Source organism: Coccinella septempunctata, chromosome 1, assembly GCF_907165205.1.
Source record: "Coccinella septempunctata chromosome 1, icCocSept1.1, whole genome shotgun sequence".
Lineage (NCBI taxonomy): Eukaryota > Metazoa > Arthropoda > Insecta > Coleoptera > Coccinellidae > Coccinella > Coccinella septempunctata.
The window spans coordinates 29,601,403-29,620,562 of NC_058189.1; the positions used below are offsets into that span (position 1 = coordinate 29,601,403).

General features: G+C 39.3%; 1 protein-coding gene and 1 long non-coding RNA gene across 4 annotated transcripts in view; one reads left to right on the forward strand and one right to left on the reverse strand.

The window, feature by feature from the left end:
• LOC123318583 overlaps positions 1-15,829 on the forward strand; it is a 56,319-nt gene extending 40,490 nt beyond the window's left edge. The window contains exons 2-3 of the long non-coding RNA XR_006538333.1: positions 15,476-15,595; positions 15,650-15,829. This is a non-coding gene — a long non-coding RNA (uncharacterized LOC123318583). The remainder of the gene's footprint in view (positions 1-15,475; positions 15,596-15,649) is intronic.
• The window catches only part of LOC123318393 (dynein axonemal heavy chain 8-like), a 1,393,903-nt gene that overhangs the window by 555,023 nt on the left and 819,720 nt on the right, over positions 1-19,160 (reverse strand). The window lies entirely within an intron of this gene.

A 19,160-nucleotide genomic window follows, 5' to 3' on the forward strand; every position in this document is an offset into this window, starting at 1 on the left:
ATTATTTTAATTTCGAAGTATGTGCATCCTCATCTGTTGATGCCTCTTTCAGTTTATCATCTTCAAATCAATATGAATAGCACAGCCTCTTTTCTCGTTGAAATAAAAAACTATGCAAATTCATGAATGGATGGAAGGAATCAGAAAAGTAAAATGTCGTACAATTAATATCCCTCTCAATTATTGACAGCCAATTCCACCATATTGTAACCAGTCCGGCCCTTGCGGTCGGACCTTTCGAGAACCAGAGCGGTCGAGAGCTCCTAGTCTAGAATAACCGCGAAGGTACCTGAATGTTTCCGGCGCCTATATAAGCCCAGCGGAGGAGCAGGTAGGCAAGTACAAGTACAGTTACAGTGCAAGCGACTGGTGGAAATAAATAAGAGTGGAAATAAATAGTAGTTAGTTTGTGAGTTATATGTGTATTAAGTGTAAATAAGTAATTTTAATGAGTTGGACGTTTTAATCAAGCGAAGAAAACGTTACATTGGTGTCACGTGTGAGGTTCAACATCGCTCGAATTAAATAATATTTTCGGTTATTTGTTCATGCCAGTGACCACAAGATTAGAGAACGCAATGGAGACTCAAGCGGTAATGGACTTTTTGAGTAAGATGAACGAAAGAATGGAAGAAAATTCTTGTAAGTTGAATGAGAAAATGGACGAGAACTCATGTAAGTTGAATGAACAAATGGAAGAAAATTCCAGAAAATTAAATGAGAAAATTGATGAGAAATTGAATGAGAAAATGGACCAGATTATGGAAAATTGTAACGATGTGGTGAGTCAACTATCAGATAAATTGGATGAGAAACTAGAAACCATAAATGAAAAATTCGATAAAGTGGACGAGAGATTCGATATAGTGAGTGGAAAATTTGACGAAGTTGATGAAAAGTTTGACAAGGTTAACGGCAAGTTTGAAGAAATGGCAGGAATAATTGAACATCATTCCAAATTGATAGATTCCTTGAAAAGAATGTCAAACAGAACAGATTTTCTGGCTTCAACACCCTACAGCACAGCGAAAGCGGAAAATGACGGCGAAGGTATTAGAATGAAGATCAAGCCTCCAACTTTTGATGGAAAAATACCCTGGTCGACATATCAAAAACAGTTTGAAGCTGCTGCCCTGGTGAACAATTGGAACGACAACGAAAAAGCCACGGCATTAATTATAGCTCTACGAGGAGAGGCACTCAACATTCTGCAGACGATCCCGGAGAGTCAACAAGCCTGTTACGAAGTTCTTACATCGAAACTTCAGATGAGATATGGTGATGCTCATCTACAACAAGTATACCATGCACAAATAAAGAATCGAGTGCAGAAAACAGGGGAAAATCTCCAAGAGTTTGAAGCTGATGTGGCGAGATTAGTCAGGCTGGCTTATCCATCTGCTCCAGATAGCTTCCTGGAACAGCTATCAATCCAGACATTCGTGGATGGGATAAAGCATTGTGAAATACAACAAGCCCTGAGACTAGCACGCCCTAGAACCGTAGATGATGCCTTAGCCCAGGCTTTGGAAACCGAAGCAGCGAAGCAAGCGTCGCATAGGGGACACCGAGGGGTGAACCGGTCGTGAATTGTGGTGTACAAATTGCAGGAATTGTCATGAATTGAATTGAATTGCCAAGAATTGTTGAGAATTGTCATGAATTGCCAGGAATTGTGGTGAATTGTCAAGAATTGTTGTGAATTGCCAAGAATTGTGTGAATTGTCAGGAATTGTTTTGAATTGTCAGGAATTGTTGAGAATTGTCAGGAATTGTTGAGAATTGTCGTGAATTGTGGAGAATGGGCTATTTTTCTAAATTTCAAAATCTGAGAATTTTTATAACTCAAATACATATATGGAAATTTATTTCTTTAGAATTTTAACACATTGCATTCGGTCGGAAATTGTGATTTCAGAATAGCTCTCTTATATAACATGGATATGTTCTAAGGTATAGAATTCAGAATTTTTTTTTTGTAATATGTGGATATTTCGGTGGATATGGAATTCTATATTTTCTTGACCGGTTTCACTGGTGTCGAATTGACAAAAATTACTAGACTGTAGTAAGGGCATTCTACGTTACACGCTTTTACACAATCGAATGTTTATTAAGTTTCGAAGGGTGTATATCTGAATTTTGAAGCGAATCTCTTACGTGTTGGATAACTAATGAAAATGGGTTTCCATAAATGATTTGAATTCGATTTTGGAGTTTTAGGAAACTTGCCCATCGTCGTAAATTATAAAGAATTGTTCTGAACTATTAATTTCCGTGAATTGTTCGAAAATTCTCATGAATTGTCTGGAATTGTTATGAATTGCAATGCATTTTCTAATTGTTGGGCGATTCGCTGTCTTGCAATTCACAGGTGTCCAACCTGTCCAACTATTAGGAAGCAGAAAGGGAGGTTTGCACATGTATATGGTCATGTATATAGTCATATTCATGTAGACATGTATATTTATTTATTCATCTTCACTTTACATACACCAAGAGTAATTACATGCAAAGGTTTTCAACAATTCGCTGAATTCATATAGTCGCATGCCGGCGCAATAGTGCAAACTCCGAGTTTAATTTCTGTATTCTGTGATTTGAATTAAAGTGATTGAAGATTGAGCAAGTAAGAATTATACAACATCTAATGTTTTCATTATTTCTTATTGATACACAATAATTTCCTACGGGTGTGAAGCCAGGTTTCTTTCATCCACAGTTACAATCTGTCAACGCCGCGCTTTAAGGATAACTGTATTGTTCAGTATACAATTCTTGCAGTTCTGAAAAAGATATTAATGCTCGTTTTAGGATTTGAGTTTCTCTTGGAAAATCATACCTTGATTTATACCAATGAAAATCATCAAAGCTCATTGTCAGCCCGTACGGGGGGCCTGGAGGGATTCAAAGTTCAAAATTTCAAATTTTCTCGAGACATGTGCATTCTTGAGAATAGAGTAAATTGGTTCGATATAAAATTTTACAACATGAACAGTCATCAAAACACATTGTTAACCTGTACAGGGACTATTCACCAACAATATTGGTGAATATTGGTCCCGATCTCTTTGCGTTCAATAGCAGGTACCTGAAACGATTCCTTTGGTTGAAACCGTTTTATTACTCTGTTGGGAATAACCCATTAAAATCATTGTTAAGAACGGGCGTTCTTTCTTCAATGCATATCATATAATTTTGGTTATTTCAACCTCATTTTTAACACTTTTATAATTTCTGAGAAGATGTTAATTCGAAATGTCGGTCTATATCGGTATATCGACTGCAATAATGTCAATTATATATTCACAGCTTCTTCCCTCTCAACCTGACAAAGATCATTCGGAGGTTCATCTAAGACTTGGAGACTCGCTTGGAGATGTCTCTCCAAGTCTAAAATAAAAATTATTTGAAACATTTGTCTAATGTTTCAAATAATATATAAATCATATATTTCGCTTATACCGTTTGTAATCAATAGAGCTTTAGTAATGTAATAATTAAGGTTCGCGTTGAATGAATTCCTAGATATGTAGGTACACACTAAGGATCACCGAATTGGGCAATTCGGAGAGGGATATATTTTTAGTTGATTAATCAGTGAAGATGACTTAATAATTTAAATAATTGTTTTCAGCACTCAAAAAGTAGACATAGATATTTCAGCACGTGTGTCGAATCTCTTGATGCTTATTCTCTAAGCTCTTTGTTATTCCATATAAATTGAACGAACAACTTTCATGAGAACCCAATCTTGATTTCAACGCACCATGTTTCTGAAACCTGGTAAGTTGTGTTATTATTTTGTAGTACTTCACATACTTTCATAAAATTCCACAAAATAACTCGACATGTTGATGTATGATTTAAAATTAATACCTTGCACAGTTACCATTTTTTTCAACTACTCGATCAATTTGCGTTTGATAGAAGGTACTGATTCAAAAGATTCCACCTTTCTAGGTGGAAGCGAAGAAATACTTCTGTATTTCTTCGCTTCATAAAATTTTATAACTCAATTTGGAAAAACCTACAAAAATTGTCGTTACGAACGGGTACGCTCTGTTGTATTCAATATTAGGGTTGCCCATTTTGACCAAAAAGATTTTATGCACAGAATAACTCCAGAGCCATTTGCTGAGGGAATTTTAAAAAATTTACCTGAAAGTATTTTTTCGGATCATACAATTTTATACCTCAATTTTCAAAATTGTCGTTATGGAAGGGAATGCTCTTATCCTATATTAGGTCGTTTTCACAACATTTTATTCAGTTGAATTTCAAAATTGTTTGAATCAGCCTATATAACTATATAACTATGTTGATGGGGGGAGGTTAATAGTACATCAAACAATGAAGTACAGGATATTCATGGATAGAAGCAATTTCTGTAAGCTAGCCTCAACTACTATCTGGCTATATCTATAAGACATATTATTGAGTGGTTTCAGACCTCTCATAGTGTGATGTGAAGAAAATTCCCAAAATATATATTAAAAAAAAAAATACATAACTATGAATTGTATTGAATTGTCATGAATTGTATTGAATTGTCATGAACTGTATTGAAGTGCCATGAATTGTATTGAATTGTCCGTGAATTGCCGTGAATTGCCATGAATTTTCTTGAATTGTGTGAATTGTTGAATTGTCTGAATTGTTTTATATGCTATTATAGGAATTGCGTGAATTGTATGAATTGTGGTGTACAACATTTTCATGACCGGTTCACCCCTCGGGGGACACCTTCGTGTAAGACAAGAGCAAGAAACAGATCGATCTGTTGAGGAGATTGTCAGAGAAAAAGTCCGCAGAATATTGCTTGCTAGGAAAAAGGATGCTGTGTGCTGGAACTGCAACCAAAGGAGGCATTTCAAGCAAAATCTTCCAGAATTTGAAAGGGCTACAGCTGGAAAAATAAAAGGAGTCTCTGTGGTGGACAATGGTATAAAACCATTGAGTGTCCCCAGAATTCCAGCCATTGTTCGCGCCTGGAAGAAAAGATCGATTTAAGGCGAACCACCGTAATCGACGACTGGCTACCTGAAGAAATTCAAAGAGCACAAGAGGAAGATAACGACTTGAAAGTAATTCTGAGTTGGAAAAAGAGCGGTAGACGACCTACTTGGGAAGAAGTATCCAGACTGAGCCAGAATGTAAAGTCGTATTGGGCACAATGGGATACGCTGAAGATTGATGGAGGTCTTCTGAAACGTTGTTGGGAAAATGAAGATGGAACTGAGCAGAGACTTCAGTTGATTGTGCCGAAGAGCCGTGTGACAGACATTCTGACCAGACTACATAACGGAACTTCAGGTGGACATTTCGGGATAACCAAGAGATTGGAAAAAGTCAGGCAGCGATTCTATTGGCCAAATTGTAAGAGGGACGTTAAAGATTGGTGTAGAAGATGCAAGGTTTGCGCTGCTGCTAACGGACCTTATGGTAGAGGAAAAGCACCAATGAAGCAATATAACGTCGGATCTCCCATGGAACGAGTAGCTATCGACGTCGCTGGCCCCTTTCCCGAAACAGACCATGGAAACAAGTACATTTGGGTAGCGATGGACTATTTCACGAAATGGGTGGAAGCCTACGGTATTCCTAATCAAGAGGCAAATACGGTAGCTGATAAATTGGTCAGAGAATTCTTCTGCAGATTTGGAATACCTCTGGAGCTGCATTGTGATCAAGGCCGAAATTTTGAGTCGATGTTATTCCAATAAGTATGCAGCAAATTGGGGATTCATAAAACAAGGACTACACCTCTTCATCCACAATCAGACGGCATGGTCGAACGAATGAATCGGACCATGGGAAAACATCTAGCCAAAGTAGTTTCTGATCACCAGCGGGATTGGGATGAATATTTACATCTATTCACCATGGCATATAGATCTTCGGTTCAAGAATCTACCAAGGAAACTCCATCCAGTATAATGTTCGGCCGAGAAATAAGGCTGCCTTGCGACTTAGAGTTTGGATGTAAGCCTGGAGAAGACGTAGCTGGGGAGGACTACGTTAGTAAATTAAGGAACAAGCTGGATTACATTCATGACAAGGTACGCAATCAAATGCAGCAAGCAAGTGACCGAATGAAAATGCGCTACGACATCAAGGCTATTGAGGGCGGATTCACTACTGGAGATCTGGTGTGGCTACATAATCCACAAAGGAGGAAAGGTTTTTCACCAAAGCTGCAGAGACAGTGGGAGGGACCGTATGAAATAATCAAGAGGATAAATGATGTAGTTTACCGGATGAGAAAGCTCCCCAGGGGAAAACCAAAGGTTGTCCATTTCAACCGATTAGCCCCGTACGCGCAGGACAAAGAAGAGGTACGTCTTGTGGAAGCCCCGATGCAAGGTAGCAGCGATTACCAGTAGTTAATGGATTGTTATGGTGAGACACGCGTTGCACGGTTCGGCGTTACACAGGAAGTACATCAAGATCTCTTTACCGTGTCTGAGGAATACTCTCTCGCTCATTGCGTAACGGAGGACCTTCGTATGAGCAAAGGAATAGCCAGAGTATTCAGAAATAAATTTGGACGTCAGGAACAACTATTGCGACAGCAGCCAAGAATCGGAAAAGTTTTGAAATTGAAGGCTGAAGGTCGGTTCATTTATTACCTAGTCACAAAGCAACATTCCTATCAGAAGCCAACCTATCAGAATCTATGGACGGCACTGCATAGCTTGAAAGAAGACCTTCAACGCTTTGGGGTTAGGAAATTAGCTGTTCCCAAGCTCGGTTGTGAATTGGACCAGCTAAATTGGCGAGTTGTGCGAAGCATGCTGGAGGTGGTATTTCAGGGGACTGGTATACGGATCCTGGTGTGCAGTTTCAACCCAAAGCAGGCCAGGGAGCCTGGAAAAACTGTGGGGTGCTACTTCCATCAGAATGGCTACTGTAGGAATGGTGATGAGTGCAAGTTTCGCCACGGTCCTCGGAGGAATTCACCAAATCTGTTCTGGGACAGAACAGGCTTAAGGAGGGGACAGTGTAACCAGTCCGGCCCTTGCGGTCGGACCTTTCGAGAACCAGAGCGGTCGAGAGCTTCTAGTCTAGAATAACCGTGAAGGTACCTGAATGTTTCCGGCGCCTATATAAGCCCAGCGGAGGAGCAGGTAGGAAAGTACAAGTACAGTTACAGTGCAAGCGACTGGTGGAAATGAATAAGAGTGGAAATAAATAGTAGTGTAATAGTTAGTTTGTGAGTTATATGTGTATTAAGTGTAAACAAATAATTTTAATGAGTTGGACGTTTTAATCAAGCGAAGAAAACGTTACAATATCATCAAAAAGACATGCCAGAAATGCAAGAGCTCATCATACTAGCACATCAAATAATGACATAGGATAATTAATAGAAAATAATGCATAATGCATGAAATTTCAATGGAATATTATATTTTACAAACAAGAAACAAGGGAAGCAAGATACAAACATACGTGAATAAAATACAACAGAAACGGTTTAATTTCAGTCAATTTAAGTCAGAAACTTATGTTATACGTTGTAAAAAAGAATAGAATTATGCAATTTCTGACGAACAGTTGCTCGTTGACCCAAATGATTCAGGGTCATTGTCTTTGCATTACTTTGAAGTCGTATATTCGCATAAGAATTCGCCAACCACCGTAGTATTTGAATTTCATGAAAATCTTCTGTTGTGGTAATAATAGGGTGTCTAGGTTGGAACAGCGTAACCAGACGAGGGATAAATTGCTGTAGTACAGCAGAAACTATCCGTTTTTTGATATTATTTAATCCGGCAAATCCAACAGACATTTCTACTTTGAATGCTTTTTCAGTATATTTCACAATTTCGAATGCAGCTCGCGATGGGAAGGTGAGCTTTCCTCTATTGACAAAACTCGTAAACGCACAGTACTTGTTCATATCGACACAATATACGTGGTCTTCTGAATTCCTAGTGGACAAAAGTAAATCTGAACAGTATGTACAGGAGTTTGATTGTAATAATCTGCTTATGATTCCTCCAGTTATATAATACAAGACGTTATCTCGAAAATATGATAATGCGACACTATCGATAAGGCCCATTAATTTAGGAACATCATCCTTATCCGTTTCGGATGAATCTTGATCTATTATTGCACGACTTTTTTGCCGGAATTCGAAGATCGTTTCACCTTCGAATTCATTACTTTGGCAATTGGCGTTGATGCTTGGTTTTACACTATTCCTATAGAGAAGCTTGCGTATGCTCCACCTGAACTGTAGAGTGCTAGGATTATTATTCCAGCCTCCGCAAGATCGTATACATGAGAAAAATAGCTCGATATGATCTTGTGAACATTTATATGTTAATAAATATTTAATTGGATTTGCAGCATTGTTGAAAAGATCTATTGCCAAACTTTTAAAACTATATATATTTATGAGGAAACCCAGTGCGAACATTTTCTTCGAATCAGCTAAAATACTATGACCATTGACTTTTAACGAACTTTTTATATAGTTTTGTTATAGGTATAACCGAATAATAATTGATAATAATTTGGTTTTGCATTATCTCGGTTTCTAGGTCCTGTTATCGGTAGAACCGAATAATTATTGATAATAATTTGGTTTCTAGGTCCTGTTATAGGTAGAACCGAAAAATAATCGGTAATAATTTGGTTTTGCATTATCTCGGTTTCTAGGTCCTCTTATAGGTAAAACCGAATAATAATTGATAATGACTTCGTTTTGCATCATCTCGGTTTCTAGATCCTGTTATAGGTAGAACAGAATGATAATTGATAATAATTTGATTATGCATAATCTCGTTTTCTAGGTCCTGTTAGATGTAGAACCGAATGACAAGTTGACAATGTCAAGTTTTTTTTTGTTTGACTACCTGAAGGGGTAGCTGTTTTGTTGTTATTTTTCAGATGTGTCTACAGCTGAAGAGGTTCCCGAGAACGTCACCTCTGTCAGGTTGACCGTGTTAGTAACATAGGAATTTACGAGAGCCGCCGCCGGTCGCGAAGCAGTTTTTCCACCTAGATGATGAATCAGTGATATCTAGTAACTGGGCAACGATGATCAAAAAAAAGATGTAGACGTCTACAACGGTGATAAGTGCTGTGGTGAAAACTGCGTCCGCGCTCGGAGAAAAAGCCGCTCAAATAAGTTGTGTTTTTGGGAATTTTTGTAAAGAGTTTGTTTTATTGAAATTAGACGTTTCAAAACTGTTTTGTGTTTAATTTCTAATAATATATATATAATTATGTAATCGGACCCCATATTAATTCAATGTAACTTATCCAGATTAACCATAAACATTGTATATGACTATGTTGCAGCCTGCAAAGTCAGCAGTGCTGAGTCACATCCTATAGATAAGATATTTGTATAAAAGAATCTTTTTCCTTGCCTTCAGTGAAGAAATAGATCTAGAGCCTCAGTCGATAGTGATACTTTACACAAAATATTCAAATATTCTCTATTGTATATGAAGTGTTTTTTGAAAACATATATATATATATATATATATATATACATACATACATAATTATATATATATTATTAGAAATCAAACACAAAACAGTTTTGAAACGTCTAATTTCAATAAAACAAACTCTTTACAAAAATTCCCAAAAACACAACTTATTTGAGCGGCTTTTTCTCCGAGCGCGGACGCAGTTTTCACCACAGCACTTATCACCATGCTGACCGGCCTGGTCATCCGTTGTAGACGTCTACATCTTTTTTTTGATCATCGTTGCCCAGTTATTTTAAATCACCGCATCAAACGGGAAAATGGTTGCATGTGCCGGGCGTTTCACCAAGACGCATGCTACTGCTACAGACCTTGAAGGAGTTTCCTAACCATTCTTGCCGTGCTCAACAAGACCTGCTTCTGGGAGCTGGATATCACAATTGGGTCTAAGCAGTAGCGGTGTTGTCGGGTAAGTGTTTTTCGACGAGACCATTTACCGAGATTATCAATGCCAATATACTGATGGCGTTCAGGTTGTGCACGTCCCGGAGTTGGTAGGCCAGGTCAGAGTATTTACTGATCTTCTCCGAATAGGCTCTGGCTAAGTTGTCGTCCGCCGGAACAGTGAAATCCAGCAATGTACACGTCTGTTCCGGTTTGTCGAAAAGCGCTACATCTGGTCTATTGTGCGCCACTCCCCCATCCGTCACAAGTGTCATGTCCCAGTACAGCTTGTAGCGCTCGTTCTCCAGGAGGGACTTCGGTTTATACAGGTGTTGCTGTACCTCTTCCTTGAGCAATCCTAGTTTCAATGCGATCTGCTGGTGGTAGATCTTTCCCATCGCATCATGCCTTTCAAGGTAGTCTCTATTAGCCAGTATCGGACAGGAAGAGGTAACATGTTGGATCGACTCTGCGGCCTGGGAGCATTTTCGACATCGGTCAGATGGGATATCCCGCCCAGCGATATGCTTCATGTACATCCGGGTAGGGACTACCTGATCTTGGATCGCCAAGATTCTTCCTTCCGTTTCCGGAAACAGGTATCCTGCTCGCAGGTAAGTAAGAGAGTCCACTTTATCTACTTCTTCACTCCCTAGGTGACTTGGGTATCTGCCGTGCAGGGCCTTGGCACTCCATTCTTCAATGCGTTCTTCCACACAGTAGGCCGGGACCTGGTATTCTGGCTCGGACTGCTTCAACGCAGATAATCCAACGTCAGCTTCACGGATTGCCCTGAACAGAGGTGAGCTCTTTTTCAGGAAATGCTGCCTCAGGTCATTCACGCTCTTCCAATGGATGTCCTCCGCCCCCTCCCGCCCCTGTGTCTTGGTAGGTGTGTATAGCCTTAGCGTCGAGGAATGGGGGTGGTGTACACCATATTTAGTAAGTCTGGATCTTACCTCCCTATCTAGACTGCGAAGTTCAGTCGTCGACCAGTTGATGACGCCGAAGGAATACGCCATACTTGGGATCGCCCAGATATTAATGGCGGTAAAGAGGGATTTCGAGTTCAGTTTGGCTCTGAGGAGCAAATCAATTCTGGTTAATAGCTTCTCCCTAAATGATTTCCCTATTTTCTGGGTTTTTATTTCCAGTGCTTGTTTTATCCCTAAGAATTTATATGGGACTTCTTCATCCAAAACAGTTGATGACGCCGAAGGAATACGCCATACTTGGGATCGCCCAGATATTAATGGCCGTAAAGAGGGATTTCGAGTTCAGTTTGGCTCTGAGGAGCAAACCAATTCTGGTTAATAGCTTCTCCCTAAATGATTTCCTCATTTCCTGGATTTTTATTTCCACTGCTTGTTTTATCCCTAAGTATTTATATGGGACTTCTTCATCCAAAACAGGAATTTCCGTGTTATTCATAAGCACTACCGCTTCCTCCGCATTCTGAATTCTCCCTCTCCGCACATCAAGCTCGGCACACTTCTCGACCCCCATCTCCATCCCTATCGACTCACTGAACGCCGCTACCAACTCTAGCATCCTTCTCAGTGGATCGGAGTTAGCTCCATACAATTTCAAGTCATCCATGAACAATCGATGGGATATAGCGATCTGTCTGCTCTTATTGATGACATATCCATATTTTGTATTTTTGGGCATGATGCTCAAAGGGTTCAGTGCTAAGCAGAACCAAATGGGGCTTAACGTGTCCCCTTGAAATATCCCCCTGGCTATTTTTATTTGTCCTGATTTTATCAGAGAGTCCCCTGATCGGACAAAAAGCGTCGTCCTCCAGGTTTTCATGAGGTGTCTTAGAAGCTCTATCACCCCGGGGGACACTCCATGCATTTCCAGCACCTTCAGCAGCCACGTATGGCGGACCGAGTCGAACGACTTCTTATAGTCCACCCTGGCCACCGATATATTCCTGAGCTTCTTTCTCGCCTGCTTGGTGACTACATGGTCTATAACCAGAAGCTCTTTGCATCCCTTGGACCTCTCCCGACAGCCTCCCCGTTCTTCAGTCATTAGGTTGTGCTTTCTGATGTGGATATTTATGTATTTTGTGAGCACTCTTGTAAGGATTTTATAAACGGACTAGCTGACCCGGCAAACCTAGTTTTGCCATTTAAATTATTTCTAGGGTAGATTATAATAACTAACTCATCGTGATTGCTCGATTGGTCGTAAGAAAGAGGAATGCCTCTTTTTCTGTTCTGTACAATTTTTTTTGGGAATATTCTGTTATATAAACCTTGCCCTAACAATAATAAACACAACAAAAAAGAATTGTCCGATTTGGTGCGATCGTTTGAACAATAAAGCATTTTGAAGCAAACCATAGATCCTCTTTTATTAATGTAAAGGACTTATTCATTGGGTATCTAGGTTGAAGTTAAAATTTTCTTTAATGTTTACAAACGTTTCGGCGCATCCGCCTTCTTCAGTGTAAATATAATTTAAAAAGACATCACAATCTAAAAATTGCACACATTAATCAAATAAGTAAAAATGATTGCGAAATATCTCACAATTTGTTTTCCTTGTTGTTTGGATGTTGTCAAGTGGGTGCTGTCATCTTTATGTCATAGATCTCGAATTCAGTCCGTTCTTCATTGATTGTCAGTTCTTATTCTTCAATTTGGTGATCGTTTCAACAATGGCATATAAATGCGGCTCAGATTTTTAGTGTCTAATCTGTCATTCACTGTGTTCTCGTCTGCCATTTGAATATGAATCATCTCCAAAATTTCTCTTTTATTTTGTTGAGGTTCGATTGCTAAAATTTTGGTGTCCTCGTAATTAAAGTCGTGTTTTTGTGTTTTCTTATGTTTGTTCAGTGCTGTGCTCGCGTTTTTTGTGTATTTATGTGCGTTTAATCGGTCTTGAAGTCTTTGTGAAGTCTGACCTATGTATTGTTTGTCACAATCTCGGCATGGCACGCTGTATATCACCTGTGACTTTTTCATTTTTGGTGTTGAAGCTTTAATCTTACTGAAAATCTGGCCTATTTGATTTTGCGGTTTGTGAACTAGTTCTCTCTTAAAAGGTTTCACGATGTTGTTAATTTTCTGTGACAGACCCTGGATGAATGGTAGGGGTATCCGTTTAGTGTTGTCAGTTGTGGATTTTTCTTTTTCTTGCGTATTGTATAGTCTGTGTGTTCTTTGTTTTATAAGTTTCTGAACCATAATCTTAGGGTAGTTGTTGGTGAACAATAGTTCCTTCACATCTGTTAATGTCCTTTCTCGCAGTACTGGTGATGTCAGCTTTAGCGCTCTGTCAATATATCCTATTGCTGTACTCTTTTTCTGGGATTGGTGGTGATTAGAATTGAAGTCCAAGATGTGAATGGAATTTTGTTCCTTTCTGTACCATCGTGTCAAAAGCTCTCCATTTCCTCTCACAATTGTCATATCCAGAAAGTTTATGCTGTTGTTACTTTCCTCCTCCAGTGTGAATTCTAATGATTCATGGATATTATTGAAATGGTGTAGGATCTTAGTAATTTCGTCTGGTGTTGTGATAATTATACCATCATCTACATATCTTTTGTAGAATGTTGTTCCATATTGTTCCATGATTTTTTCTTCAATTAATTCCATGACTAACTGGGCTACAGGGCTAGACACAGGGTTACCCATGGCAACTCCTTTGATTTGTTTGTAGAAGTTATTTTCGTATTGAAAATAGCTGTTGTTCATGATGAATTGAATAGTTTCTATAAATTTTTCTTTGGGTATTTTTGTGAACTGTGATATTTTTTCCCAATTTTTTTCAATTGCCTGCTTCGTCAAGTCGATGGGAATGTTTGTATAAAGTGACTTCACATCCAATGAGTATAATCGGTGGTTATTTTGTATTTTGATGTTTTTTAGTGACTCTTTTAGATGAAATGAGTTTTTTATATAGTAAGGATTAGTGTTTGTTACCTTTGAAAGGATGTTAGCCATATATTTTGACAACTTATACAATGGTGATTGTATGAATGAGACTATTGGCCTCAGTGGTATGTTCTCCTTGTGGACTTTTGGTAATCCATACATTTTTGATATTTTACTGTTGTGGACAATCATAGTTTTTGCTTCTTGTGCTGTGATGTATTTCTCTTGTAACCAATCTTTGACTATTTTGTTGTTCTCCTTTTCCATTGTCACAGTCATATCTCGTTTCATACTTTTGTAGGTTGTTTTGTCATCTAAGAGTTCTTGCATTTTTTTGTTATATTCATCCTTGGTTATTATTACTACTTTATTGCCTTTGTCTGCTCTGATAACCTGTAAATCGTTGTTGTTTTTCAAAAATGTTTTTGTTTTCATGAAGTTTGATTTGACAATATTTTTCTTTTGTGATCTACCCTTCAATTGTTTTTTGTATGTATTGAGAGTTTGTGTTATGTTTGTTCGGATGTGGTCTTGATCTTCCCTAGGCAATTCTTCGATTGAACTCTCTATTTGTGCAATTATATCGAAAACTGGAACTTCCCTCTCTCTGTCTATCTCCATAGCATATTTGGGGCCCAAGTTGAGTGTTTCTGTCACGAATTCAGGTAGTGTTGTCTGTGTTAAGTTTACTATTCTCGTTGTTCCCCCATTTATCTGTTTACAACTTTTCCGCGAACTCATCATCCTCTGGATTTTTCTGTCATGAATGGTTTTATGTTGGTCTATTGTATACTTCAATTTATGGTTCACATGTCTTTCTAGGATGTTTCTCGAATTTTTTCCCTTGATGTTTTCGAATTCGTCGAGTATTGTGTGGATTTTACCCTCTAACCTATTTATTATTTTGGTCGTGTCTGTTATCAACAAGTTTATCGTCCGGAAGATGAAGTTGTTTTTTAGTTTCTCATATTTGTCAGTGAGATATCCGCAATCGTATACAATATGATCTGTTTTCAGCTTTAAAAATGTTGGGCATAATCTATACTGTTTGCACTTAAGCAGGAATATTCTTCTGGTTTTTGCTTTAGCAAGCTTGTCTATTAACTTTTGTGTGTTCTTGTTATTGAGCTGTGCAGCTACGTCATGATCTTGGCCTCTTTTATTAATATAGATAGATGAGAGACAGGTGATGGGTCAATAATTCTTGGGGTCTTTTCTGTCTCCATCCTTTGGGATGAGATATGTGATCCTCTGCGTGAAGAACCCAGGGACCGAGGCCGGATTATTCAAGGCTTCCTGCAGTAACAGTGCTAGTTTGTCATGCACACTATTGAAATACTTCCACCAATAATGGTGGAGTTTGTCAGAGCCCGGAGCTGCCCAGTTGTTCGAGCCTTTAAGTACTTCGCCTATATCCGAGGGCTGTATCTGGGTATCCTCTGAGGTACCTCCTCTATCCAATACGCTTTTTCATCGTGCACTTTCGCGGGACCACACGCTAGACCAGAATTCGTGCGCCGCCTTAGGTTCCAAGCAGTCTGTTTCCGTTTTATCGTCCCCGTCTAAGGAACGAAAGAATTGCCGCCTGTTTCTGTAGTACAGGTTGTTATTTCTATAACGCTTCACCCTCTCTTTGTACCTTCTAATGAGGTTCCCTAATGCCTTAATTTTTTGTTTCAGGTGGTCGGATACGATAGCTAACTTTTCCCTGAAGGAGGGGTCCCTGCACTTGATACGAGACTCAGAAGCTACTTTTCTAACAGACTTGATCATTTTGCTTGTTGGCGATGCAGTGCTGAGGTTAGTGTGGATTACACCAATTTTCTTTCTCATAGCCGTGATTTTTTGTTCTAGGCGTAGTTTCCAAGGAGGCGTCGAGGGTGTTCTTGGCGCGTTTTGATGGCAACCGATCCGCTGTCCGATCGATTCGCAGACAGTTACGGCGCCAGCATAGACCACACCCACCAGTTCTCCAAAAGTAATAACATCTGTGGAGTGCCGCGAGAGGATAGAGTTGACCTTCCTTACCAAGTCATAGGCGCTCCTCGAATACTTCAGTCGTGGAATTTTCGGTCTCTTATCCGCTGCTCCTCACGAGAACCTCACCAAGTTGCCTATAAAAGAGCTCTAGACCGCGTTAGGCTCCCGCTCCCGAACGTAAAGACCACTTCTCCTGATTCCAATAGATGATCTCGCCCTCGCCCTTGTTGGAGGTTGCCAGGATAACAACCATTCTTTATATACTCCAGCTCAGCTCTTGACAGTTTTTGATTATCAAGGATCCATCGTAATCGATTGGAGAGCAATTGGGCATAGACCGGTCGATCAGGGCAGATGTCCTTCCATATATCCATAAGGAGGGTCCTATAAGTGGTGTTGCGAGTTTCGACAAGGTCCATCGCAATGAAATGTGCTCGCATGACCATACAATTATCTTCCTTTGACCAGCGCATTCGCCTATCCCGCTGCGGCCTTCTTACAGCGGAGTGGACTGTTTGTACACCCAAGCTGGCAGGGCTTTCCCCTTGCGGAGAAGCGGGACTTGGCCTTGCGGTGCCTTCTCGGAGGGGTGCGCCGCTTGCTCCACATACACCTCCTACAGACCCGAGTACAGACCGATCCTCTGATCAATTATGGCGCCCAACGTGGGGCAGAAAATTTTCATTTCTTATGATATTAAGAGTTATTGAGAGGCATTTTATCAAATTTCTTGATTCATTATATTTTTTCTATATATATTTTATATTCCGAGAAAGATACAAATGGCAAACCGCAAAATGGAAGTAAGAAATAAAAGAAATGAAGAAAATAAAATACTTGATGAGGAAGAAATAAGCAGAGATCAAGATATAGGAGAGAGCCAAATGGATGAAATTGTGAAGTTATAGGAAAATATGAACACAAGATTTGAAGAACAGAATAAAAAATTGGATGATATAATATCAGACTCAAGGAATACAATGAAAAATGAGAAAGATGAAATTACTACAAAAATAAAAGATTATGAAAATAAAAAAAATGAAATAAATCATGAGGTAGAAACAAAAATGGATATTGCAATAGATAAAATAAATAAATATGAACAAAATATCACAGTGGAGGTAGAGGAACAACTCAAAATGTACCAACAACAACAAGAAGAAAAAATTCGATATATACAAGTTGGCACGACAAGGGCCTTTGAAAATGAAGGACCGAAAAAAATTTAAAGGAAAATATGCAAAATGCAAGAGCAGAAAAGCGAATGCTGGAGTACCGACTTCTGCCTAACTGCGGCTTCACAGTACGGCTTAATTCTTCGTCTAGGCACTCACTCGCGAAATAGTCACTTTCGCTGAGGTTCGAGTCCGTGGATTATTCGAAGAAAATTGATATTATACGGGAAAATTGGTCTGTAGTTCATCGGACGAGAGCCATATGAATACTGGCTTAACGACATCCGTGCAATCCTCCAGCAAATTAGATTAACATATATTGGATGGAATCTTAAAACAGCGAGCAAGCGATTCGGAAATTAAGGAAAACATTAATTAGTTGCAGTAACATTACCGCCCACCTCAAATAGAATATTTTATGACATTAAAAAAAAAAATACAGAAGTGAAAAGATATCGAACATTAAAACAAATATATATACACAACTATATAAAATACAATCATTGTAGTGGCAATGGACATAATTTAACCACTGGTCTCTGCAGTAAACCTTGAGTAGTTCGTACAGTAGCTACCCTTGATATTTTGTCGGTGCAAGGATGCAAGTTCTCAATGCGTCCAAGTCGCCAACGTAATGGCGGAATTTGATCGTCTTTCATCAAGACCAGTGCGCTTATTGAATAAGGAGATGAGTTGGTATTGAAACACTTTTTCCGTTGCTGCAATGTGTTCAAATTCCATCGTTTCCAAAAATCCTGATGGATACGAGTTAAGAGCTGCCAACGTGATAATCGACCGATGGATAGGTGCGATAAATCGGGTTCCGGATTAGCAGATAAGGGGGCTGAGGTAAGAAAATGGCCTGGTGTCAAAGCAGACATGTCATTCGGATCGTTGCTAAGCGGACACAGAGGGCGTGAATTGAGTACAGATTCAATCTGTGTGAGAACTGTATAAAATTCTTCATAGGTTAGAATCTGATGACCGATCACTCTTAATAAATGGGATTTGACAGATTTTATACCGGATTCCCAAAGACCCCCAAAATGAGGACCAGAAGGCGGATTGAAACTCCACTCAATTTTTTCTTCCAACACAGCACTGTGCATATAACTCGAAATCTCCCGAAAAGCTCCCCTGAAATTTGTCCCACCATCACTAAAGATGTGATTGCATCTACCTCTTCGAGCAATGAACCGACGCAATGCCGCGAGAAAAGCATCGGAAGTCAAATCGGACACTAACTCCAAATGCAATGCCTTCGTTGTAAAACATACAAAGAGACATATATACGCCTTTAACGATTTGGAGCCACGAGATTTTGACATGGTTATAAAGTATGAACCACCATAGTCTACTCCTACGCACTGAAAGGGCTTCAACTGATTGGTGCGCAAGGATGGCAAATTGCCCATGGGAGGCTGAGATACTCTGGGATTAACCTTGAAACAGGTATTACAGCAAGAGATAACTTTGTTTATAGCTCGTCTGGCTGATAATATCCAGACCTGTTGAGTGAGAAGAAACTGTAGGGTCTGAGCACCTGGATGCAGATATATTCTGTGAAAATGCTGAATAAGAAGTTCAGTAAGGCGATGAGATGAAGGAAGTAGAGCTGGGTGTTTGTGATCATAAGCCAGACCAGAAAATGACAGGCGACCGCCCACCCTGAGAACACCATTTTCTCCAATGAAAGGATTTAATTTTCGAAGCGATTTGGATATAGACTTACCCGACATGAGATTATCTATTTGCTCCTTGAACACGTCTCGTTGGACCTGTTTAATAATGAAAAAAAGTGCTTCTTTGAGTTCAAATGAGGACAATCCGTTTACCTTAGGAGCTTTTGAGTTTTTTGTGTTGTGAGCGAATCTGAAAATATAAGAAACTATCCTCTGAATTTTTGAAGAAGATGAAAACTTTGAGAGAAAGTGGTCTACAAACGATTGAGAAGTAAAAGTCGTTAAGGAGATGTGACGTTCTTCTTCTTGTACAAAATCTAAAGAATTTTCTATCTCATTACTTCCGAAGCTGATGTTTTCTGAACGAAGCCAGTCAGGGCCCGCCCACCATAAAGAACAGTTCAACAGTTCGGTTGGCGTTAAACCTCATGAGGCGCAGTCAGCCGGGTTTTCCTTGGATTTGACATGACCCAATTTTCTGTTGAAACTAAATTCTGAATCTGAGTTGTTCGATTACTTACGGACGTT